Here is a 27,036-nt window from a genome sequence, read left to right on the forward strand (position 1 = left end):
ATACTCATTTTCACTATATTGATTCTTCCAATCCATGAACATGCTATATTTCTCCATCTATTAGTGTCCTCTTTGATTTCTTTCACCAGTGTTTGATAGTTTTCTATATATAGGTCTTTAATTTCTTTAGGTAGATATATTCCTAAGTATTTTATTCTTTCCGTTGCAATGGTGAATGGAATTGTTTCCTTAATTTCTCTTTCTGTTTTCTCATTATTAGTGTATAGGAATGCAAGGGATTTCTGTGTGTTGATTTTATATCCTGCAACTTTACTATAATCATTGATTAGTTCTAGTAATTTTCTGGTGGAGTCTTTAGGGTTTTCTATGTAGAGGATCATGTCATCTGCAAACAGTGAGAGTTTTACTTCTTCTTTTCCAATTTGGATTCCTTTTATTTCTTTTTCTGCTCTGATTGCTGTGGCCAAAACTTCCAAAACTATGTTGAATAGTAATGGTGAAAGTGGGCACCCTTGTCTTGTTCCTGACTTTAGAGGAAATGCTTTCAATTTTTCACCATTGAGGATAATATTTGCTGTGGGTGTGTCATATATAGATTTATTATGTTGAGGTATGTTCCTTCTATTCCTGCTTTCTGGAGAGTTTTTATCATAAATGGATGTTGAATTTTGTCAAAGGCTTTCTCTGTATCTATTGAGATAATCATATGGTTCTATTTTTCAATTTATTAATGTGGTGTATTACATTGATTGATTTGCAGATATTGAAGAATCCTTGCATCCCTGGGATAAAGCCCACTTGGTCATGGTGTATGATCTTTTTAATGTGTTGTTGGATTCTGATAGCTAGAATTTTGTTAAGGATTTTTGCATCTATGTTCATCAGTGATATTGGCCGGTAGTTTTCTTTTTTTGTGGGATCTTTTGTCAGGTTTTGGTATTAGGGTGATGGTGGCCTCATAGAATGAGTTTGGAAGTTTACCTTCCTCTGCAATTTTCTGGAAGAGTTTGAGCAAGATAGGTGTTAGCTCTTCTCTAAATTTTTGGTAGAATTCAGCTGTGAAGCCGTCTGGACCTGGGCTTGTTTGCTGGAAGATTTTTGATTACAGTTTCAATTTCCGTGCTTGTGATGGGTCTATTAAGATTTTCTGTTTCTTCCTGGTCCAGTTTTGGAAAGTTGTACTTTTCTAAGAATTTGTCCATTTCTTCCACGTTGTCCATTTTATTGGCATATAATTGTTGATAGTAGTCTCTTATGATCCCTTGTATTTCTGTGTTGTCTGTTGTGATCTCTCCATTTTCATTTCTAATTTTATTGATTTGATTTTTCTCCCTTTGTTTCTTGATGAGTCTGGCTAATGGTTTGTCAATTTTATTTATCCTTTCAAAGAACCAGCTTTTGGCTTTGTTGATTTTTGCTATGGTCTCTTTTCTTTTGCATTTATTTCTGCTCTAATTTTTAAGATTTCTTTCCTTCTACTAACCCTGGGGTTCTTCATTTCTTCCTTTTCTAGTTGCTTTAGGTGTAGAGTTAGGTTATTTATTTGACTTTTTTCTTGTTTCTTGAGGTGTGCCTGTATTGCTATGAACTTTCCCCTTAGGACTGCTTTTACAGTGTCCCACAGGTTTTGGGTTGTTGTGTTTTCATTTTCTTTCGTTTCTATGCAAATTTTGATTTCTTTTTTGATTTCTTCTGTGATTTGTTGGTTATTCAGCAGCGTGTTGTTCAGCCTCCATATGTTGGAATTTTTAATCGTTTTTCTCTTGTAATTGAGATCTAATCTTATTGCATTGTGGTCAGAAAAGATGCTTGGAATGATTTCTATTTTTTTGAATTTACCAAGGCTAGATTTATGGCCCAGGATGTGATCTATCCTGGAGAAGGTTCCATGTGCGCTTGAGAAAAAGGTGAAATTCATTGTTTTGGGATGAAATGTCCTATAGATATCAATTAGGTCTAACTGGTCTATTGTATCGTTTAAAGTTTGTGTTTCCTTGTTAATTTTCTGTTCAGTTGATCTATCCATAGGTGTGAGTGGGGTATTAAAGTCTCCACTATTATTGTGCTATTGTTAATTTCTCCTTTTATACTTGTTAGCATTTGTCTTACATATTGCGGTGCTCCCGTGTTGGGTGCATATATATTTATAATTGTTATATCTTCTTCTTGGATTGATCCTTTGATCATTATGTAGTGACCATCTTTGTCTCTTTTCACAGCCTTTGTTTTAAAGTCTATTTTATCTGATGTGAGTATTGCTACTCCTGCTTTCTTTTGATCCCTATTTGCATGGAAAATCTTTTTCCAGCCCTTCACTTTCAGTCGTATGTGTCCCCTGTTTTGAGGTGGGTCTCTTGTAGACAACATATGTAGGGGTCTTGTTTTTGTATCCATTCAGCCAGTCTTTGTCTTTTGGTTGGGGCATTCAACCCATTTACGTTTAAGGTAATTACTGATAAGTATGATCGCGTTGCCATTTACTTTATTGTTTTGGGTTTGAATTTATACACCATTTTTGTGTTTCCTGTCTAGAGAATATCCTGTAGTATTTGATGGAGAGCTGGTTTGGTGGTGCTGAATTCTCTCAGCTTTTGCTTGTCTGAAAAGCTTTTGATTTCTCCTTCATATTTGAATGAGATCCTTGCTGGGTACAATAATCTGGGCTGTAGGTTATTTTCTTTCATCATTTTAAATATGTCTTGCCATTCCCTCCTGGCTTGAAGAGTTTCTATTGAAAGATCAGCTGTTATCCTTATGGGAATCCCCTTGTGTGTTATTTGTTGTTTTTCCCTTGCTGCTTTTAATATTTGTTCTTTGTGTTTGATCTTTGTTAATTTGATTAATATGTGTCTTGGGGTGTTTTGCCTTGGGTTTATCCTGTTTGGGACTCTCTGGGTTTCTTGGACTTGGGTGATTATTTCCTTCCCCATTTTAGGGAAGTTTTCAACTATTATCTTCTCAAGTATTTTCTCATGGTCTTTCTTTTTGTCTTCTTCTTCTGGGACCCCTATGATTCGAATGTTGTAGCGTTTAATATTGTCCTGGAGGTCTCTGAGATTGTCCTCATTTCTTTTAATTCATTTTTATTTTATCCTCTCTGATTCATTTATTTCTACCATTCTATCTTCTAATTCACTAATCCTATCTTCTGCCTCTGTTATTCTATTATTTGTTGCCTCCAGAGTGTTTTTAATTTCATTTATTGCATTATTCATTATATATTGACTCTCTTTTACTTCTTCTAGGTCCTTGTTAAACCTTTCTTGCATCTTCTCAATCCTTCTTTCCAGGCTATTTATCTGTGATTCCATTTTGATTTCAAGACTTTGGATCAATTTCACTATCATTATTTGGAATTCTTTATCAGGTAGATTCCCTATCTCTTCCTCTTTTGTTTGGTTTGGTGGGCATTTATCCTGTTCCTTTATCTGTTGGGTATTCCTCTGTCTCTTCATCTTGTTTAAATTGCTGAGTTTGGGCTGTCCTTTCTGTATTCTGGCAGTTTGTGGAGTTCTCTTTATTGTGGCATTTCCTCACTGTGTGTGGGTTTGTACAGGTGGCTTGTCAAGGTTTCCTGGTTAGGGAAGCTTGTGTCGGTGTTCTGGTGGGTGGAGCTGTATTTCTTCTTTATGGAGTGCAATGAAGTGTCCAGTAATGAGTTATGAGATGTCTATGGTTTTGGGGTGACTTTGGGCAGCCTGTATCTTGGAGCTCAGGGCTGTGTTCCTTTGTTGCTGGAGAATTTGCTTGGTATATCTTGCCCTGGAACTTGTTGGCCCTTGTGTGGTGCTTGGTTTCAGTGTAGGTACAGAGGCATTTGATGAGCTCCTGTCAATTAATGTTCCTTGGAGTCAGTAGTTCCCTGGAGTCAGGGTTTGGACTGAAGCCTCCTGCTTCCAGTTATTGGTCTTATTTTTATAGTAGTTTCAAAACTTCTTCTATACAGCACCATTGATAAAACATCTACGTTAAAGATGAAAAGTTTCTCTACCGTGAGGGTCACCCAGAGAGGTTCACAGCGTTACAGGGAGAAGAGAAGAGGGAGGAGGGAGTTAGAGGTGACCCGAATGAGATGAGGTGGAATCAATAGAGGAGTGGGCTAACCAGTAATCACTTCCTTATGTGCACTCCACAACTGGACTGCTCAGAGATGTTCATGGAGTTATACAGAGAAGAGAAGAAGGAGGAAGGTGACAGAGGTGGCCAGAAGGATAAAAGGGGGGAATAAAAAGGAGGGAGACAGATCCAGCCAGTAATCAGTTTCCTAAGTGTTCGCCACCATCTGGAACACACAGAAATTCAGAGTTGGGTAGAGTAGAGAGGGGTTAGGGAGGAGACACAGGCGACCTGGTGGAGAAAAAGGAGAGTCCAAAGGGAAAGAGAGCAGTCAAGCCAGTAATCTGGCTCCCTACTGAAAAATGGGTACTGAAGATTGGGTTCTTAAAGGTACTAAATTGGTAACAAATACATAAAAGCAAAAATTAAAAATCTAGAGTAGAGTTTGGAATTTCAAAAATACGATGTTAAAGAAAAGAAGAAGGAAAAGAGAGAAAAAACGAATAAACAAAAACAAACAAGGTTGTGAAAATTATAAAGAAAATATAGGTACAAAATTGATAACTAATACCAAAAAGCAAAAGTTAAAAATCTAGAGTAGAGTTTGGAATTTCAAAAATACAATGTTAAAAAAAAAAGAAGCAGAAAGAGAGAAAAAAAAAAAACAAAAACAAAGTCGCAAAAATTATAAAGAAAATACAGGTACAAAATTGATAACAAATACCAAAAAGCATAAATTAAAAATCTAGAGTAGAGTTTGGAATTTCAGATATACAATGTTATATAAAAGAAGAAGAGAAAGAAACAGAGGGGGAAAAAAAGTCACAGAAATTATAAAAAAAACTATAGGTACAAAATTGATAACAAATACCAAAAAGCTAAAATTAAAAATCTAGAGTAGAGTTTGGAATTTCAAGAATACAATGTTAAAGAAAAAAAGAAAAAAAAAAAAAAAAAAAACAAGGTCAAAAAATTATAAAAAATATATATATGAAGTTTGCTGTAAAAAAAAATAGGGTCTTTTGTTTTTTGCAAAGTAATAGGTTATAAAATTGAAAATTAAAGGAATAATAGAGGACTTAAAATTTTTTTAAAAAATTTAAAAAAAAGAAAGAATGAATGATCGTAAAAATAGTAAAAATATATCTAGGACTTTCTCTGGTTTTGTTGTATTTTGGGTTCAGTTCATTTTTGGCTAGTTCCTTGGTCCAACTTATATTTCTCAAGATCTATAGGCCCCTTCCTATGTAGTCGGTACTAACCACAGGGTTTTAATCTATTGCCTGTAGCTTCCAAGGCGGTTCCCTCTGTTATAGCTTCTTCTGTTTGCTGGTCTCTTCAGTGTCTGGTTTCTGCCCTGATACAAAGGGGACGGTGGAGGACACTTTTTTTTTTTTTTTTTTAGGCTCACTTGTTCAGTCGAGCTGTGGGGAGGGAGGGAGGGAGGGATACTGCAAATAAATAACACTGGCGTGTGCTCGCATGCCTCAGCCACACTGGGTCTGCCCCTGCGCACAGCGCGTGTAGCCTCCCTGCCCACACTGCTCAGGCTCTAGGTTGCTCTGCCGGGAACCATCCATGGCTGGCCCTGGGCTGCCTGCACCTCCCAGGTCCAAGCCGCTCAGGTTCAGGCACTCGGGTAGTCCTCAGAGGCACAGACTCAGTTGGGTCTGCGTTTTGTGCCCTTCCCAGGTCTGAGCAGCTCAGGTGATGAGGTGTTTGGCGAGCGTGATTGCTGCGACTTACCGCCTCCCCGTCGCTCAGTTATCTAGGTGTACAACTGGTGCACCTTCTCAGGCAGATGTTGACCGTCCAGACCCCCAAGAAGTTTTAGTTAGCAAAGAAGCCTGCTTACAGTTTTATAATGTCTCTCTGGGGCTGTGATTGCCCCCTTCCGGTTCTGGCTGCCTATCACCAGAGGGGGAAAGTCTGCAGCCGGCTATCTCTGTTCAGTCCTTTGTTCTGTGCGCGGGCCTGGCGGTGTCTTAGGTTAGGGCTGGCTTTTTGCGTGGTAGATATCCCACAGTCTGGTTTGCTAGCCCAAATTATTTCACTCAGACAGCGCTCAGGATATTCAGGCCAGGTCCTTACTCTAAGCGATGCAGCCCGCGCTGAGCCTCCCTGCCCAGCCCTCGCTTGCTAGTGGCGTGTGCAGGCGTCTGCGCTGCTTCTCTGCTAGGGGAGTTACCTAGGGCTCGCAATCTGCGGGTTTTCATTGTTTATTTATTTTTCCTCCCTGTTATGTTGCCCTCTGTGCTTCCAAAGCTGGGCAGATTCGGCAGTGAGAAGGTTTCCTGGTGTTTGGAAACTTCTCTCTTTTTAAGACTCACTTCCCGGGACGGAACTCCGTCCCTCCCTCTTTTGTCTCTTTTTTTGTCTTTTATATTTTTTCCTACCTCCTTTCGAAGACTTGGGTTGCTTTTCTGGGTGCCTGATGTCCTCTGCCGGCATTCAGAAGTTGTTTTGTGGAATTTACTCAGTGTTTAAATGTTCTTTTGATGAATTTGTGAGGGAGAAAGTGTTCTCCCCATCCTACTCCTCTGCCATCTTGGCTCCTCCCCTGCACACAAGTTTAGAATTCTTTGTATCTGCTACTGAATGTATCATCATCATAGTTTATTTTTTTTTAATAATTTTTTTTTTTTGCCTTAAAGCCAGTTTTGCCTTTATTACTATTGGTACACCAGCTTTCTCCTGGCTAGTTTTTGCCCATAATATTTTATCCTATATTCAAACAAACAGTGAACGTTTTCTCATCCTTTTACTTCTAGTCTCTTTGCATCCTTATATTTGAGATGTGTCTCTTAAAAAGAATAGAATTTAAGAATATTTTTATTGTAAAATGTAGTAGAAAAAATAAAACAGAATAAAACAAATGCAGAACAAAATAAATGTTTATGAAGCAAATATCCTTGCTATCAACACTTGAATTAAAAAGTAAAATTTGCTTGTCACCTTAAAAGCCCTGCCTGTCCCAGTCATAAACTCTTTCCTTTTTGAAAATTAATCAGGATTCTGACTTTTATGATAATCACTCTTTTATTTACAGCTTTATCTTCCAAATGTTCATTTCCAAACACTACAGTTCACTTCTTTCTTGTTTTGGTTTTTTTTTTTTTTTTTTTAATTTTATTTTATTTTTAAACTTTACATAATTGTATTAGTTTTGCCAAATATCAAAATGAATCCGCCACAGGTATACATGTGTGTTTTTTAAGGATACACAAGTCTTTCCTAGTCTGTAGGTTCCCCCTCAACTGCATTTACTTTTTTTTTAACCCAATGTAATTTCTTTGTTAAAATCCTAGATCACTGGATCTACAGTTGCTCTGGTTTCATCTTGTATTCTTTTCTGCTGCAGCTGTGAAGTCAACTAATTCTCTAAGGAGGCCTAGCTCCCTTTATGGAAGAAGGGTACTTAGAAACCAAGATCTGGGTGCTAGATGTGTTCACTGTTGACTGTAATTTCTTCTAGGTCTTCTTAGTAGACAGTGCTTGGAAATACATGTGTGTATAACTCTTGCTTACACACACATCTATATTTATTCCTCCATCACCCTTCACACCTCTCTCTCTGCCTCTCTAATCTATCATTTCATTCTGGTACCTCTGATTCCAATCAAACACTGCTTATTCTTGCCTTACCAATTTCAGCTATTTCATATGAAGTCAGAATAAAATAGCTCTAGAATTCATAATAACACTCTGATTCAAATACTCAGGGTTACAGGTTTTTATTTCACTTTACTGTCTTACATCTGTGTTGCCTTTCTTCACCAAGATCCTAGTTTGAAAGGAGACAAGAGTACGAGAGAATTAGAAAATCATGTAATCATTCATGTGTTTTCCACCTCCATTTTCTGTATTTAACAGTATCAGGGTAACAGTAATGACATCAGTCTTAGCTCCCTAATTTGATGATTGAAACAGTAAAATTTTCTCATAGATTCAAGTCCTGTATCTCTGCATTTTAAATAGTTGTACTGAATCTGCATTGCCAGACCATATAGCCATTTAAAATTATGCTTTTTCTATACAAGTAAATATGTGTTTTATGTCATCAGCCCTTATGTTGATGGTGCTCTAATCACATTGATTGATTTGTTCTTTATTTTATTTATTTTTAAAAAGCCCATTCTTGAGTAGATTCTTCAGGAAGAACCCAGGAAAACAGTATTTTCTAATTTCTTGCATGTTGCTAGTCATTTGTCCGCATTCTTCATGCTTAAAAGTCTGCTGCTATGAACAAAGTGCTTTTACTTGTGTTTCATAAATGTATTGTTCCATTTTCTTCTAGCACAAAACATTTCTGTCAAAAAGTCTGATAATAATCTGATTTTCTTTCCTTTATATGTGACTTAGTCATTTTGCCTGGTAGCACAAGAGATGTTTTTCCTTCTAAAGTCAAAAACTTTTATTAAAACACGCCTCAGTGTTGGCCATTCCAAGTTGACTTTCTCAAGTAGATGCGGTACCCTTCCAGTATATCATTTTTTTTTTAATTTCCGTAAAAATTTCTTGTACTTTTTGATATTTATCTCCTTGCTGTCGGTTTCTTCTTGGGGGACTCTATTATAGCTCTGATGTTCTTAGCCTGTCTTCCAACTTTTTCATTTTCTCTTTAATCCACTTACTGCTTTCTTCTGTGCAAGTTTCCTTCTTTAGTCTGTTTTTTTTTTTTTCCCCAGGCATTATCTGTTGTGTTGTTTTAGTTTGGGGTTACTTCCAGTTCATATATATTTTCTTAAAATTTCTAATTATTTCCTGAGTCCCATGACCTCATTCTAGGAACTTTTAATTCTGATTTTTTAATTGTTCTTTCACGTCTTGTACCATTCACTTCATGTCATTAGCACTTTTTGTCATGGTATATTGTAGCTTTTATCTGATTTATAGACACATTATCTGGCTTGCTTTTACTGTCTACAGAGTTGCTATCCCTTTTCTTACTAACTTTGCCCATGTTCTGATTCCAATCACTCTGTCCTCTCTTTTATGTGAAATCAGTTTTCCAGAATATTGAGAAGAGACTGTAGTAGTTTAAAATCCAACTTCTCACCCCACAGAGCTCTCGCTTTTGCCGTCTTTGTGTAATGTTCAAAGACAACTTTCCAATATGGTGGCATTCTTTCTGAGACACCTCCTCTTTGTTTTCCTCATATTCTTTTAACCAGACCACCAACTTCCGGTCACTCTGGACTCTGCACTGCTCAGCTTAGATTCTGGGGCCCAGTATTTATTCCTGGGAGGGGGCTTCAGCTGGTTTACTTTAGAGCAGGGGTTCCCAACCACTGGGATCTAACGTTTAACGATCTGAGGTGGAGCTGACGTAATAAGAACAGAAATAAAGTGCACAATAAGAGTAATGTGCTTGAATCATCCCGAAACCATCCCCCTGCCCCCAGCTCCATGGAAAACTTGTCTTCCACAAAACCAGTCCCTGGTGACAGAAAAGTTGGGGACCGCTGCTTTACAGAGCTTACACGGTCCAGAATGGTCTAGATTTTATTGCTGACTGCTTATGATCATCCACTACTGGTGTGTGTGAAAGCCCTCCTAGTTTTCACTACTGTTCTCAGTTTGATTGTCAAGCTTTCCAGTGGTTCTGTTGGCTCTCATTGATCCTGAGGTCCATGTGATGGCTCATTGCTTTCCCTTCCTTCCTCCTGCACAGTTCTGATATTGTGCTGGTCTTGCAGCTGTCAGCCTGATAATAATCTGATCTTTCCTTTATACGTGATTTAGCCTGTTTTGCCTGAAAGCACAAAGATTTACTTTTCTTTTAAGTACAGAGATTTTATTCGAATATATCTGTGTTGGCCATCCCAGTTGTCAGCACTTTGACTTTCCCCGCTCACAATTTGTAATTCATGAGGGGAGTTTGTCACCCAGGTATTATGTAGATATTATCCATGGGTTTTGTTTTGCTATTTGAGTTTTTTTTTTTGTCCATTCATATGAACGAATTGGGGAAAATTCAAAAACTGCATCACCAGTGTCATTTTCAAACACGTAGCCTTTTTTTTTTAATTACTTAATCTGACAATGTATCTCTTAATTGGTGAATTTAGAATGATAACAGAGACATATATTATGGTTACTGATAAACCTGGAAATAGTTCATCTTCTTTTGCATTTTTACCTTGTCCTACAATTTATAAACAACTTTTATACTCTCTTTAATTTTGTGTCTCCTGTGTCTTCTAGAGCTTATTATACATATTTTATTTAAGTCAACTATTATCAGGCCCTCCACTTACCAAATGATCCAAAAGGTCAGGGTGATTTTTATCAATCAATTCCCTCCCATTTTATATTTTATTATTGTCCAACAGTTCAGTTCTCTGTTTCCTGCACACGCACATAACAATTCAAGCATTATTGTTTTTTTATGTTGTCAATATTGACTTCAATATCGTTTACCAATGTCTTGGCTCACCTTTCTTTCTTGCATTTAGGCCTTTCTAAGATCAATGTTCTTTTTCTTGAACCAAAATCTTTCGACTTTCCTATAGTGAGATTTCACTGGCAGCCAATTCTTGGTTTTTATTTATCAGAATACTTTTCTCTCATCCCATTTTCAATTATGTATTCAATTTACAGTTTACTTTTTTTCCTCCTCCCTCTGAACTTTGCAGATTTTTCAACTGTTTTCCATTGCCGGGGTTAAAAAGCTGTTTTGGATTGGTCATGGCATGACAAAGTGATCTGTGTATTTTTCCAGTCATCTTTGAAGACTTTTTTTGGGTGCTCTGAAATTTTCTGTAAGAAATCTCCCCACCCACTTAAAAGAAAAATGTTTAATCCATCCAGTTTAGGATTAACTGGGCATCTTGAAGCAGAACTGTCTTTTGTCAGTTCTAGAAAGCCCTTTGCCAAATCTCTTTGAATAATGCCTCCTCCCCAAGACTCCACTCGCAGAAGATACCTTGTGAGACTCTCTCAGCTGTGTTTCAAGTCTTATCTCTCCTCTTCCATGTTTCCCTTTTGTTTTCCTGAGTACATTTTGGGGAGTTTATTAATTTCTATTTTCCATGTCATTAATTCTCTCCTCATGTATGTTTCATTTCCTTCATAACATGTCTGCTGAGTTTATACTTTCGTATCTAAATTTTATTTGATGCTTTTTATAATATGCCTCATCAACACTTGGTGCTTTCTTGAGCCATTAGCCCATCTTTTACTCCTTTAAATGCTTCAAATATCTTTTCCCCCTCTATTCAGTTGTTCACTCAAGAGTAACCCATTTCTAGTATGTAAGCTTTATTGAGCATGGGACCCTACATCTAACTGTCCAAGGCTATTAAAACTCAGAATCTAGGTCCTCTTTACTAGAGAATTCCCCAGTAAATTGTCATTCCCCAATGACAGTGTTGACATTTGCCTGCTACTCAAGTCTTGGCTCTCCTTTCATTTTTGTCCCTGAATATTTCCTTTACTTACACAAGGGCTTTGTAGGTGGCACACTGGTAAAGAATCTGCCTGCCAACGCAGAAGGTGGAAGAGACATAGATTCGACCCCTGGGTCAGGAAGATCAGAGAAGGAAATTGCAACCTGCTTCAGTATTCTTGCCTGAAAGAGTCCACAGATGGAGGAGTCTGGCAGGCTATAGTCCATGGGGTTGCAGAGAGTCAGACATGACTGAGCACACACTTATTCACTTAAAAGAACACTTGTGATTTTCCAGCAAATAGGTAAATGCTATAGGAGCATATTGGGGGGGATGTCTTATTTTCAATACTGCCCATAGTGGAAGTCAGTTGGGTAATTTCCACATTTTCATTTCTGTGATTTTAATTTCAAGAGTTTTTTTGAATGGAGACATTACAGCAAAAAGGCTACGCACAGAGAACACTGAATTCATTTATCTGCTGAAGTTCACCTTCTAATAACTCAACAAGAAATGTTAATGGGGATCGTGCTCCTGGAATTGTGTGTTCGATCATATCTGTCTTTTATATATATATATGTGGATGGAAGTTTGACTGGATACAGATTTTGATGGTCAAGCTACTTCACTGAAATATTTAAAGATATTATCCTACTGTCATTCAGCATTTACTGTTTTATGGAAAAGCCTTTTCTTTATCCTTTATAGGCCACTTGATACGTTTCTTTGTACCAACAAATGAATCTCTGTTTAGATTTCAAATTCTTCAATTGTACTATGATCTATCTTTGTTTTGAATATTCTGGATGATGCTATCCCAGAACACGGTGTGAACTTTCATTCTCTACATTGAAGTTTCCTTTAATTTCTAGAGTATATTATTGTTTTTTATCTTTGATGTTTTGTTGTTGTTGTTACATTGTTGTTGTTACATTTTTTTGTTGTTGTCACCAAATATGTACATATTGGATCTCCTTTGTCTTCCACGATTATTGTTCCCTCCCTAATGCTTTTTAACATTCTGTCGATTTCATTTCATTTTCCCCACTGCTATTCATACTCTTTAATATTTTTAGGACTGTCCATTCTCCTTTTTAATGCTTCAACTATGGCTCCTTCCTTTCTGTGATGGTTTTATTTTGCTATAGCATAAACATGTTTTATTCCCTGATTGATTTTCCTCTGTGTTGAGTTTTGGTATAAAGAGGTAATTATTTAATTTCCTTCTTACATAAATGATGACACATTTGGTCCCAATTTTCATTGTATTTGTGGTAATATTTTCTAGCAGTGTTTGTGTATATGTGTTTACTTCTCTATGTTCCTTTCCTCGATTTTACTGTACTGTCTTTGTGTAGAATCTGTATTGGTTCTTTTCAAAATAAGTATTAGTACCAATATTTGATTGAGTTGAGTTTTACTGGCATTAGCTATTCATCAGATCAGATCAGATCAGATCAGTCGCTCAGTCGTGTCCGACTCTTTGCAACCCCATGAACCACAGCACACCAGGTCTCCCTGTCCATCACCAACTCCTGGAGTTCACCCAGACTCATGTCCATCAAGTCAGTGATGCCATCCAGCCATCTCATCCTCTGTCGTCCCCTTCTCCTCTTGCCCCCAATCCCTCCCAGCATCAGTCTTTTCCAATGAGTCAACTCTTCACATGAGGTGGCCAAAGTACTGGAGTTTCAGCTTTAGCACCATTCCTTCCAAAGAAATCCCAGGGCTGATCTCCCTTAGAATGGACTGGTTGGATCTCCTTGCAGTCCAAGGGACTCTCAAGAGTCTTCTCCAACACCACAGTTCAAAAGCATAAATTCTTCGGCGCTCAGCCTTCTTCACAGTCCAACTCTCACATCCATACATGACCACAGGAAAAACCATAGCCTTGACTGGACGGACCTTTGTTGGCAAAGTAATGTCTCTGCTTTTGAATATGCTATCTAGGTTGGTCCTAACTTTCCTTCCAAGGAGTAAGCGTCTTTTAATTTCATGGCTGCAGTCACCGTCTGTAGTGATTTTGGAGCCCAGAAAAATAAAATCTGACACTGTTTCCCCATCTATCTCCCATGAAGTGATGGGACCACATGCCATGACCTTCGTTTTCTGAATGTTGAGCTTTAAGCCAACTTTTTCACTCTCAACTTTCACCTTCATCAAGAGGCTTTTTAGTTCCTCTTCACTTTCTGCCATAGGGTGGTGTCATCTGCATATCTAAGGTTATTGATATTTCTCCGGCAACCTTGATTCCAGTTTGTGTTTCTTCCAGTCCAGCATTTCTCAAAGGTTTTATTAGAAATGGGACAGGGCCACATTCTAAGCTAATTCTCCCCAATTTATAGCAAAATCCCTTATGGTGGAATGTTGGGTATATACATTTAACTTATGTTTTACCAAGCAAAGGTCAATGTCAGAAGGTTTAGTCTGTTCTGCCTTGATTCACTAACAGACTGCCTCCCTGGCTTTTTATGCAATCATTCCTTCATTGCTTTTCTATGGTGCTGAATTGTCTCCAGGGATTATCTTATTTATTCTATTCCTGGCATTGACATCAAAGAAATGATTGGTTTTACCCATTAGCAGACACCCAATCTCATCAGTCATCCCATGGACACTGAGGTCTACAGCCACAGATCTCTTCTCACAGTATCTGATCACACCCTTGATCAGCACACTACAGACAGTCCTCACAGTTATCGTCCAGCATACATATTCTTCTTAGTTTTACCATACCACATGCATTTCCTTTCCTTCTGATTTAATGGAGGAGTAATTTCTGAGAGAATAAGGATCTTTACTCTGCAATCTCAAAATCAGAAGTCTGTTACTCACCTTTCTTAACCACTTTTGATATAGAAAATGTTGGAGCCTTTTCACAAGTCTAAGTAGATTATAGGCTGTCCCCTGAAGTGTCATTTGTAATTAGGTTGTCTGGAAGTTGGAATGCATTTTCTTTTAGAAACCGAGTTATAAATGGTAGTTGGCAACCAAGGCCAACTTTTCAAAAGGTTGTTTAGCTGGATACATTGTGCTAATAGCATTATTCTGGCTTCACAGAACTACCATTTATTTATTTCTATGGGAAATGAATTCCACGTTCTAGCTAGTAGAATATAGTACATTTAAACATGCAAAGTTATGTCACTCTTTTGTGTGAGATCCTTCAGTAGTTTGCCCACACTCTTAAGCTAGAGACAAAATCAGTAACGAGGCCTAGTGGGCCCATGCTCAGACTCTGCTGCCCCTCTGCTTTTGAACCATTATTCAAACTGGCCTTCTTACTGTTGCTGAAATGTGTCCTACTTCTTCCAGCCTCAGAGCCTTTGAACACTTAGATACAGAATACCTTTCTCTCACACTTTGCCTTTTAATGCCTACTCACCCTTCAGAGGAGAAGGCAATGGCAACCCACTCCAGTACTCTTGCCCGGAAAATCCCATGGACGGAGAAGCCTAGTAGGCTGCAGTCCATGGGGTCGCTAGGAGTTGGACACGACTGAGTGACTTCACTTTCACTTTTCACTTTCATGCATTGGAGAAGGAAATGGCAACCCACTCCAGTGTTCTTGCGTGGAGAATCCCAGGGATGGGGGAGCCTGGTGGGCTGCCATCTCCAGGGTCGCATAGAGTCGGACACGACTGAAGCGACTTAACAGCAGCAGTAGCAGCATCCTTCAGAACTCAGTCCAAACTTTGTTTCTTTGGGTAGCCTTCATAGACCTTAAAACAAGCCAACTAACCCTACTGGACACTTTCTAATAACACCATCCTGTCTTCATGTATGTTCATGACTATGTCCAACACCCCACATAGTGCCTGCATATGTGTGTGTTGGTCGCTTAGTCGTGTCCGACTCTTTGCGACCCCATGGACTGCAGCCTGCCAGGCTGTTTGTCCATGGAATTCTCCAGGCAAAAATACTGGAGTGGGTTGCCATTTCCTTCTCCAGAGTGCCTGCATATAGTTGATATCAATTAAGCATGTGTTAGATGAGTAAACAAACAAATGATGAAATATTTTGTATCAAAGACAAGAGTTCTTACACTCAAATTCACTTGCTTGGAGCCAAAGAAATTTTCTGATGCCAACGGTCTGGATATCTTGGCTCTGCTTCTCAAATGGACCATTTCTATGTTACATATGACTCTAACTTCCATCCTCAGGATGACCAATGCTACAAGTAGCCCTTATTACAATTATATGCACATTCTGAAAAGTCATTCAAAATACTATTATCTAATTCCTCCAGGAACACAGCTTTAAATATCTAAAAAATACAAAAATCAATTGCATTTTAAGATTATCCAGTCTTAGATGTCTCCACTTCAACATTATAGTGAAGTGACTGAAAGTCGCTCAGTCGTGTCCAACTCTCTGCGACCCCATGGACTATGGGGTCACAGTCCATGGAATTCTCCAGGCCAGAATACTGGAGTGGGTAGCCTTTCCCTTCTCCAGGGGATCTTCCCAACCCAGGAATCGAACCAGGGTCTCCTGCATTGCAGGAAGATTCCCTACCAACTGAGTGATAGAACTGTGGCCATATAGCTAAATCTTTTCTGATAGTCTTATTTTTTAAACATTTGGGCTCTTGCTCTCAGAAAGTGCATCTCGCCTGTTGGCTCTGAGCCCTAATCTTTTTTCTCATAAAACCCAGCAGCTGTCCATTCATGGTCCTGTCACTCCCCAGTTTGTCACAGCTCTCTTTCTGAATCCTTTCATGCTTCCTGCCAGGCTTAACTCTCATAGAAAGGAGTTCAGATAAGTTTGCAACTCTCTGTGTGAAACACAACCAATCTTTTTATTCTAAATTTACTTGATCCAGTTCCAGTACATAACCCCGATCAGGTTTCCTCATCTGTAAGATGGAGTCAAACAGTATCTAGCACAGTGTATGGCGTTCTGCAGGTCCTCAGTAAAGGCTAGTGGAATATAACTGCTGAATTCAGAAGAAGAGCAGAATCCCAAAAAGAATGTCAGTTGAAGGATCTGTTTGGCCAAAGCAAGGAAGGGTATCCCAAGAGTGAAAAGCCTCAGTAAACAGCATAAGTAAGGGTGCCCTGAGACTGCCAACGTCTCATGAGACTGTCTGATGCCTGTGATCCATGAATGGTCACATCTCAGAGGGAAGGAAGGGAGAAAAAGGGACCTACTATCGACAGTAGTTACCATCAAGTTTAGAAATACCTTCTGGATGCCCAGTTCTAAGTAAATTTTAAAATCTTGAAGAAATTACCTTTACTTCTGAGCAACTTGTCAGAACCAAAAAATGACTTGATGGGTTTGCCATTTGCAGAAGGAATAGGCTTTCTATTGAAACATTAGTACCTGAGCTACTGTGAGATGAGTTTATTTAGCTCCTCTCCCCCACTCTCTAGCTCTGTGTTTTTTCATTCCTCCATGTTTTTATGAGCTGTTGGCTATAGAATGCTGCCAGAAGAAGCCTTCACCATTCATGAGCACAACAAGCCTGTTTGCTAGATGGAACTATGTTGATTTGGGATGAGTTTATAAGGCCACGGACTTGCTATTTGCCTCTAGTCATTAATCGATTCCATGTATCTTGAGAAAATAAAGGTCTTGTGCACAGGCTGATGAGTTAGTTTCCACAGAGTCAATGAGAAACTGGAAGTGATTCACTGATAAATAATTTTGGAGGGAGACTACATCTTCTAGGATGACCTTCTTCTTCAGAATGGGGGGACCAAGCTGGGAACTTCTATGAACCCTCGTAGTATCCCAGCCATCCATTCCTCAGTTACACATACCTGCTGTCAGCCAGGCACTGCGCCACATGGGAGTCATCCATAAAGAATGAAGAGCACAGCGGGAAAGCCAGACACAGACAATCACAACGTTATCTGTTAGGTGCTATGTTTGAGTGATGTATGAACTGCTATGTGAGCACTGAAGACAGAGCAGCTCCCTTAGCCTGGAGATCTTAGTGAAGACTTTGAAGAGGAGCTGACTTTTGGGGTCAAACTAGGAGGAAGAAGAGGAATTAACCAGGATAATGTGGGGAAGGAAAACAGAAGCCCCTGAGTTCATTGTTGTTGTTCAGTTGGTAAGCCGTGTCCGACTCTTTTGCAACCTCATGGACTATAGCCCAGCAGGCTCCTCTGTCCATGGGATTTTCCAGGCAAGAATGCTGGAGTGGGTTGCCATTTCCTTCTCCAGGGAATCTTCTCAACCCAGAGACTGAATCCATTTCTCCTGCATCGGAGGGTTGGTTCTTTACCACTTTACCACCAGGGAAGCCTGAGTTCAGTGTGACCTGTCTGGCATTCCCCCTCATGTTTCTGAGAATACCTAGGCATTCCCTGTAGAACAAGGCTTCTTTGGACCAAGGCTTTTTCCCTGACTCACTGGATCAACAATCATCACTCAGCTGTCAGCTGAGGCCAAACGAAAGGGGAATAGAGGGTGGGATTCACGCACTCAAGTTAACCGTAACACAAGGCACATATCCGCAAACATGGCCTCTGATTTGATAGGCTGCAGTGGAGCCCAGCACTTGCTTTTTAGGAACAAAAATGAGAATATAATTTACAAGATAAATTTGATATCAGTGATCCCTGAAACACACTTGGAGAAGCATGGTCCTATCGTCTTCCCTATGACACAGGGCCTGGCACAATGTCCCACACCTTCAAACCCAACACACAACTGAAGAAACTGAACAGAGCAGCCGACAACTTAAGATCCAAGACCAAGTACAACTCCTGCTGCCCCCTGATTGGTGGCACGTAGATTCCATCCACCTTTGGTTTGAATGTATCTTTTTTGGAATCTAAGACCAAGTACAACTCCTGCTGCCCCCTGATTGGTGGCATGTAGATTCCATCCACCTTTGGTTTGAATGTATCTTTTTTGGAATCTAAGAAAGTTGGTAACTGAAAATCTGAAAGTTAAGGAGCTATTAATAGATGCTCAAGTGCCAACAGTGGTTTCTTCAGGGATAAAACTTTCGCTGTTTAAGTTAGGTTGAGATGTTCTAAAATGTTAGCATTTTGCAATGAGCGTATCTTCTTTTATATTCTGAAGAACAGAACAAAGATCATAGAAAATTGAAAATTTACTGAGGGTGGGATGTTAGACATTGGGCAGTCTTCTTTGTGAAAAGGGATTATGAACAGTCAAAAGAAGAGCTTCAACAGAAATTGAAAGAGAAGTGAGGCGTCTATAAATTGATTACCTTCTTATTGACTACGGTTTTCACTTTGGGATAGCAGATGTGCCTGACTTACTGCAGGGAACATTCATAAGAAAGTCAACAACTATTCTTAGGGACTCATTGAGCAAATATGTATTGAACGCCTCCTGACTACCAGGCCCTCTTGATTCCCATGACTGGTGCTTTCATTTTGGAATGCAGCCAACCATGAGAGCAAGCGACTGGCAGCACACCAGACTAGGGGCAGATGCTCAGGAATAAGGCCCCATGTAAGAGACTAAGCACAGAAGCATTCCCGGAAAAGTAAGTTTGGGGATAGATGTTGCCTGTCCTCCAACTGCCCTGCAGACACGAACCTTCACAGGTCAGAGAGGGAGGGGCCCAGCATGCAGCACAGCCCTCTAATTGTACTGGGATACAGAAAAGAGGAGAGACTCAGTCAAGCACGTGCTATCTGAGGACTAGTGCTTTTGCCTGTCTGCCAGATGCTGGAGCTAGAAAAATTATCTGACAGGGCCCTCATCCTCATGGAAGTTGGTGAAATAAACAGAGGCCCGAACTAACAATTTGCAGTACTTCGGTATGGTAAGTGATGACGGGTACAGGGTACATGAACTTGGGTTTGGGAATATACAAGGCTGTCACACAGCATGGTATGTGACCCTTTGTCTCATGTTTCAGATGGGAACGGGGCCTCCTGAATACAGAGCCATGGATGGAATTGGGGTATCAGCCACCATCGGCTCATAGGTTCAAGTCCCAAGCTCCTCGAGTTCTTTGAGCCTCGGCTCCCATGTCTGTAGTTTAAACCTCATAAGATTGCTTGTGAGGCTGATATAATGGGTACACAAGTGCTCAGAACATGGTAGGCTCCCAGTGAATAGAAGAACTCTAGCCTTTCAGGCACCCATTCAGATCCGTCTACGACAGGGACACACCCAATTGAAGACAGGTCCATCTTAAATAAAGGAGAAGGTCCCGAGGACGAGCATGTGTTGTATTGGGCCCATCTATCTCCCCAGACCTGAGAGCAGCCTCCCCCCTGCCACCAACCACTTCTGTCCCAAGAACCCAGGAGTTGTTTGAGCTTGGCCAGCCACAGGCTCTCGGTACAAACCCAATCTTTCAACACATACTTTCCCTTCTTCCCAAAGCACACCTATAGCTCTGGGCAAGAGGACCCCAGAACTACATTCCCCTCCAAACGATGTCCCTTTAAGCCCCAGAGCTAGCTGGTACAGTCGTTTAACAGAAGCTGCCCAAACACCCCTCTTAATGCAGGGAGAGGTGCAGGAGCTCCAGCAGCTCCTTTAATGCAACTGGATTAATTGCCTGCTCAGAAAACAGCTCGATTCTAAATGATCCTAAATGGCCTCTAATACCTGTAATCTTCCCTCTACCACGTTGCCCTGCTGCATTGCTAAAGTGAAGCTGGTTCTGGGAGCTGGTTTGCTCAGTAAACAGCAGGCAGCGTTGCGGGAGGCCAAGGAAATCAGGCTCAGTTCCAAAGGAAGGCTGAGAAATTGATGAAAACGCCACTGGCCTATTCACCAGCCTAATTTGATTCCAGAAAATCAAGCGGAGGAATTTGGGCTGGCTTGTTCCACACACTCAGTGTTCCTTTGCAGGACTGAGCAATCAAAAGATACAGTGCAGTTCTCAGCCCTGGCCTGCAGTGGGGGGTCCCTCTCGAGGGTCTCACTTTCCTTTCTGAAGAGGGAGCTGTGATGACACTGTGACGCCCGTCAGTCAATCTACTGGGGAATCTCAGGGGTTGGGGGCTGGGACATGAAGGCTGTGAGCGTGGCTTCGGATGTGCACTTGCCTGTATCTACAGGTGAACGTGAGGCTTAAGAGAAGGGACTCTGGTTGATACCATGGCTCTGCCATTACTCTTATGTTACCTTGGGCAAGCTACCTTTTAGTGCCTCAGTTTCTTCATTTGTAAAATGGGGGTGACTATAACAGCAGCTACCTCAAGGCGTTTTTGTGAGGATTAAATGCCTTAATACATATGTGCCTAAGGTGCCTGACCAGTCTCTGGGTCATGGTGAATATTCTGTGTGTTTGCTTGCCCTGCCTACATGTAGCCAGGTGAACTGGTGCCTGGGGTGTGGCAACAAGATGTCTCAAGAGCATCAGATGCCTTCTTCTTCTACCCAACAAACACTGGAAGCCTATCCATCTTCTCACACGTGCTGCCTACTCTGTGATCATCCTGCCTAGCTGGCTGCCCTCTCTGATCATGTCTGAAGTTTCCAAAGAGACCCACACGGAGGGAAGGTAGGGTCACCTGAGTGGGGAAACAGGTAGGGAGAAGGTGGGCTAGCCCCATCTGGGAATCAGAAGGTGGGGCAGACAGAGGTCTGCATTTCCTCCCTGCAGGCCAGTGATGGTGAGGATCAGGGGGAAAAAGTCAAACCTGCTCTATCTGCTTGAATCTCCCACTATTTGAGCCTGCCACTGCCTGTACTGCCTCCTCCTTGGGAGTTTTCACCACCCCCAGGTTTGGCCCTGAGAGGTCTTCTGAGTCTTTGGCTAACAGATACCAGAAGAGCATGTGTGTGGATTTCCAAAAGGCGAGCATCGCGCATGACAAAGACATCAAGGACAAGATGCAGAACTGTGGTGCTGGAGACAGCACCCCAACAACACTGGCCACTTAATCAGCATTAGCACCAGAGACCTAGATGCTGACAGCTGCGCCTGTTCTCACTTCACAGCTGTTTACTCTCTGCGCCTGATGCACACGCCTGCTACTGGCTACATGTCATCAACTGCCTTGTGCCTCAGCAGCTTCCTCCATACAATGGGGCTAATGATTGTGTCTAAGCGTAAGGTGAAACGGGGATGGAAGGGCAACCATGGTTAGCCCTTGTTGAGCACCCAGGATTCACGCATGAGCACTCAGGTGCACACCTCGTGTGCACCCTCTCACTGGTCCTTCCCACGCCCTGTGCACGGCGAGCCCTGCTATCCATCCCCTCCCCACGCAGATGAGAAAACAGAGGAAAAAGGACGGTTCAAGAATCCAGCCCAGCCACAGAGCTAGTAAATAAGAAGCTTTTTTCAAGACCCTGGCACATAAAAGGCACTCAATAAAAATGCAGCTGCTTTGGCAACTATCATAAGTGTTAAGCTTTGGAGGAGAAAAAGGGCTCCCAACCTGAGAAGGGTACCAGAGAAAGGGAAGGGCTGACGGAACTAGGTAGTGATGCCTGGGGAAGGTGCTGGCATTGATGGTACCCTGAAAGAAGAGACTGAGGGCACCTCTCTGGGGTCCTCATGGCACGGCAAGTCTTGAAATGGGCTTGATTCATAAAGGGCTGACAGCTGAAGACCCAGTACCCATTCCAAGGCCACCAGGAGCAGCTGGAGTAGATCAGGGCCCCACACAGACAGCAGGGGCTGTCAGGAGTCACTTCATCTCGCCCCCTTAGTGACCCCATCTGTGAACTGGGCATATAGATACCTATCCTGCTTATCAATAGAAGGCTATGGGGGCTCACATAGACGAGCCAGTCGGATTATTCCGCACAACCTCTCTCAGAGGAAAGAACAACTTCCTGGACTGGGTTTAAGGCAAAAAACAAATGTCCCACGAGATGGAAGCCTGAGACTCCTGGTGGGCGCAGGAACCCAAGCATGTCAACGTTCAACCATTTCATAAGCAACAGCTTCCCACAGGCCAGGCAATTTTTCCTTCTCAAAGAAAACAAGCAGCTAATGCTCCAAAGGCTGCCTATGCCCTAAATGTTATCTTTAATCCTTACAGCAATCCCATGAGATAAATCTTGTTCTGATTTCACAGAAGTCAAAACGTGATTTTCCCAAGAGATTAAATGATTCACCCAAAGGCAGAGAGCTGGCGATGTGGGAACTCTAGGTATGAACCTAAGGCTATCCAGCTCCAATATTCTTGTCCACGGTTCGTACGCTACTCCCTCTTCCTAATCCTTCTTTACTCTGCCTCTGCATACCTGTTGAGAGACACTGCACTCCTGTGTGTGGACATTTTTCTGTTATCAACCTCACAGGCTATGAGGATGCTATGACTCTTATGCATCTCTGGCTATGCAGCAGAAAAATGAAGGTAGTAACAGTTCACTCACTGGGCTCAAAATGAAATGAGGACGTGCACAGAGTATCCATCACAACACATGAGGAGGTTCCCACTCTCCCTATTACTTGTGCAGATGTGACACCAGTTTGGGGCTAACAGATTGGCAGAAATGAAAATATTCCTTTAAGTTCAAGTGTTGATAAAGATGGGAGGAAAAGATACTCTTTTATACCACTGATGGAAGCACCAATTGGTAGAGTTACCTAGGAGAGCACTTTGCTAAGAAGCAGCAAAATCTAAAATTTTACCTCTATACAGTTCCCCAGGGAAATGCCCTGTACCCCAAGAAGCAGGTTAGGGGAGGGTCAATAAAGAATTTATTTTGGGGACTTCCCTGGTGGTCCAGTGATTGGATTTCTCTCTGCTGCAAAGGTCGGGGGGTGGGGAGTACATATTAGATTCCTGGTTGGGGAATGAGAAACTAAAATCCCACATGCTGTGTGGCAGAGGCTGAAACAAAAAATTATTTTGGTAACGGCAAAACTGTATAAGCCAACCAAAATGTCTGAAAGTGAAAATGTTAAGTCACTCAGTTTTGTCCAACTCTTTGTGATCCCATGGACTATAGCCTGCCAGGCTCCTCTGTCCATGGGGATTCTCCAGACAAGAATACTAGAGTGGGCTGCCATGCCCTCCTTAGGGGATCTTCCCAATCCAGGGATCAAACCCAGGTCTCCCACATTGCAGGCAAATTATTTACCATCTGAACTACCAAGGAAGCCCAAGAATACTGGAGTGGATAGCCTATCCCTTCTCCAGGGGATCTTCTCAACCCAGGAATCGAACTGGGGTCTCTCGCATTGCAGGAAGATTCTTTTCCTGCTGAGCTACCAGTGAAGCCCACTGGAATGGGTAGCCATTACCAAAATGTTGGTCCTGGTATATGTAGCCATTACTAAAATGTCTACTGATGGACTAATGACCAAATAATTATAATATATCCCTTATGTGGAATATTCTCCAAGCAGTAGAGTTAATGGGAAAAAAGTAAATTCTAGAATACGAATATCTTTTAAAAACTCAAGCATGACAGTAGGTTTTACAACACACAGAGAAGTATGAAAAGCACTAGATGAAGCCTTTTATACTGATAAGCATGGTACCTACCCAGCAGTTGGGGAGGGCCACAGGTCAGAGTAGACTTGGTATTATCTAATCTGCTCTAATTTTTTACAAGGCAAATTTATATTCACATCTGATTTATGTATTTACAAAGGTAAAATAATTGTAGTAATAATTATAATGTATTAAGTGCTAGGTCTGAGTATTCATTTTCATTTGAAATAAAGTAGATCAGTTAATAAATAAGCGTATGTGTATCTGCTCTAATTAGTATACTTTCATATGCCATCTTTCTGAAAACTGCAACAGGAATAATCATCTTCACTATGCTGATAACGAAATTAAGGTTCAGTGTAACCAACTTGCCCTGTGCATAAGGAAAAAATTCAGGGCTGAAAACTGACAGTCTGCTTTCAAGTTCAGTTCTCTTTCCATCTCGTCATTCATTCAACAAGTGTGAGCACGACTCAGAGCCCGGGCGCCATGCCAGGTGCCAGGGCCACATCGGGGGACAGGACGGACACGCTCCCTGACTTCACTGCCTCACAGTCCGGTAAGGAAACTGGAGAGACCCACACACTGTCAGGACTAGGGACTATGCTTGGGCTTCACAGAGAATAGCTTACCCTTTACTGATGTCTGAAACAAAACAGGGAGCACAGCTAAACAACTAGATTTGGGTCTGGCACATCATCATAATAGACATGAACTTGGGCAAACTCCGGGAGACGGCAAGGGACAGGGAAGCCTGGCGTCCTGCAGTCCATAGGGTTACAAAGAGTTGGACATGACTGAGTGACTGAAAAACAACACCACCGCCATAAAGTCCACCACTAGTGTGGCCTGTTGATTCAAAGATTCTGGTTCTCCCAACTGACTCTTCAATCAGTGGTCAAAATTAAAACTGCGATTGAGCATTAATTTTGCGCAAGGCATCATCTAACATGTAAATGCTTTGACATTTGATTTTCATGTTATCCCTATGAAATAGCTGATATTACAATTTTCGTTATACAAATGAGGATAGTGAGGCACAGAAATGAAAACACACATACATGAAACAAATAAAAATTTGCTTGAGGTTTTATACTTTACAAATTATGCAGCTAAAGTTCAATGCAGGAACATTTCACACTTGATGTCTAATGTGAGATCCTCAAGTTAAATGCTCCAAAGTGCCCAACAGAACATGCACGTATCAAGGTTCCTTCTCCTAGTCTTCCATGAAATCGGAGCATATTCACTGAGTATTAGATTGCCTCTCCTTTTTCAAGAGTCAGGGGTGGCTGGAAAGAAGATGAAGGCATGGGTTCTTTAGGGCTAAATCTCATGTCACCTGTTAGCAGAAATTAAGAGGCTCTGCAGAGAAGGTTGACTTTTTCTTCAGCAACTGTAAGTGTGTAAGAGCCTCTTGACCACAGTCCCCCAATCAGAGGAGCATCTTGCTAATTGTCACTAATGGGATTAGCAGAATTAATTGGCTACTCAAAAATATTACACGTCAAGCCACATAGGGACTAACCTGGGCCATCACTGGGAACATTACTGCTCAGTATAAAGAGTAGGAGACAACTGGCCTCCACAGGGACTTCCCAGTGTTCTCATTTATTCCTCTCATGCATCGTAAGGAGTATGCTGTGTGTTAGAGAGATGGCTAACTCATCATCTAACTCATTTGGGCTATTTCACCAATAGCAATCTGTCACCTCCAAGGCCTATCTCCTGCAGCATATAACCTGTTCCACCCCCACCTCCTTCCCCCACACATTAGACTCTTCCATACTTCCACTCCATGGAGTTATCTCTAATTCTCCTCCTCGGGTAGTTCACAGTGATACATACAAACTTCTATTTCACCAACACTATGGGACCAGTTTTCCATTGGCAATAGAAGCTCAGGGTCAGACACTATGCTGTTTTCATTGCTGTATCCTCAGATCTTATTAATAATTACAGTGCGAGGCATTCTGTAAGGCTCAGACTTTGCTGACTGACTGCCTCTGCCTCTCCAGGCTGTGCACATACTTACTTTGGTTCTGAATTCAAGGGCATGGATTTAGGGAATGTGCACTTTACACTGTCAGGGAATTATGTGAAAATACTACACACAAGATTGGTTATACTTTTTACCAGGTGGGGAAAAAAAAAAAGCCATATGCTACAGAATACTCAAACTCAGCATTTTTCACACTAAACAGTTTCCTCCTAACTCTGATGTTCCTATTGTGTGTTTCTGATCCTGGTGAATCCAAAAACTAAGGAATCACCATCCCTTTCTTTATTTTCCCCTGCTTTAATCAGGGATTAATTTCAATATATCTATCTGTTTAACTGGTCTCTTATCAGAGCTGTCTAAGTCACAGCATTTCTCACTAGACACAAGTATCGAGGAAATGCATCAAACGTGAGAGATAAAGATCAAGACAAATATCATATAATATAGCTTATATGTGGAATCTAAGAAATGGACACAAATGAACTTATTTACAAAACAGAAATAGACTCACATAGAAAATAAACTTATGGTTATTAAAGGTAGGGAGGGATAAATTAGAAGTTTAGGATTAAAATATACACACTACTAAATACAAAAGTGAGGACTTCCCTGGTGGCTCAGACCGTAAAGCATCTGCCTATAATGCTGGAGACCAGGGTTCAATCCCTGGGTCGGGAACATCCCCTGGAGAAAGAAATGGCAACCCACTCCAGCACTCTTGCCTGGAAAATCCCCTGGACAGAGGAGCCTGGTAGGCTACAGTCCATGGGGGTCACAAAAAGTCAGACATGACTGAGCAACTTTCACACACACACAAAAGCATGAAAAAGATAAGCAGAACAAAGCAATTTGGAGGGAAATGGATAATTCAGGGGTGAAGATAAATTATAAAAGAAAACTATTATTAACATCCCCAGAGACATAAAAGAACACATCATAAAACTATAGACAAAATGTTAGTGGAAAATGAACATTCCCCAAATAAGAAAAAGCCCTTGGAAATTAAAAATATGGTAGTGTGTACTAAAATTCAATAGAAGGGTCAGAAGATGAAGCTGAGGAAATCTCTTCAAAAGCAGAGCCAAAGAAGCCAAAGATCTGGAAAAGAGCAAAAATAGGAGCCAGCAATACAGCAGTTCCAACCAACAAATAATAAAGTTCTAGAAAAGGAAAGTTGAGAAAAGGAAGGGAAAGAAAAATCAGCAAAAAGAGTTCAAGGAAGTATCTTCAAAGTCAAGGGCATGTGTGGCCAGAATGAAATAGCACATCTG

At 41.0% G+C, this 27,036-nt stretch overlaps 1 protein-coding gene across 12 annotated transcripts in view; it reads right to left on the reverse strand.

Annotated features, from left to right (window-relative positions):
* Nucleotides 1-27,036, reverse strand: part of PTPRT (protein tyrosine phosphatase receptor type T) — a 1,149,770-nt gene that overhangs the window by 462,938 nt on the left and 659,796 nt on the right. The window lies entirely within an intron of this gene.

The sequence above is a fragment of the Bos indicus genome, chromosome 13 (assembly GCF_029378745.1).
Source record: "Bos indicus isolate NIAB-ARS_2022 breed Sahiwal x Tharparkar chromosome 13, NIAB-ARS_B.indTharparkar_mat_pri_1.0, whole genome shotgun sequence".
Taxonomy (NCBI): domain Eukaryota; kingdom Metazoa; phylum Chordata; class Mammalia; order Artiodactyla; family Bovidae; genus Bos; species Bos indicus.